Source organism: Triticum aestivum, chromosome 1B (assembly GCF_018294505.1).
Source record: "Triticum aestivum cultivar Chinese Spring chromosome 1B, IWGSC CS RefSeq v2.1, whole genome shotgun sequence".
Lineage (NCBI taxonomy): Eukaryota > Viridiplantae > Streptophyta > Magnoliopsida > Poales > Poaceae > Triticum > Triticum aestivum.
The window spans coordinates 254,261,904-254,262,159 of record NC_057795.1 but is presented as its reverse complement, the minus strand read 5'-3'; positions in this window follow the sequence as shown (position 1 = coordinate 254,262,159).

Here is a 256-nt window from a genome sequence, read left to right as displayed (position 1 = left end):
TGGGGGCCCACGGGTCAGTGACCCACGCGGTGGCCCCAGGCCGGCCACGTCGGCGGGCGGCGTTGACGCGCCGGCGGCGACCTCCAGGACGGCGGCGCGGCACGTGACCTCACCGGAAACGCGCCACAGGGCACGGCTGAGGGTGTCTGGGGGCTCTACGGGACGGGCGCGGTGCGCCGCGTCCGATGGTGGCCGTGGTTGGCGCGGGGGTGGCCGGAGTTGAGCGCATCGAGCTCATCGGCGGCGAGGCGCTTCG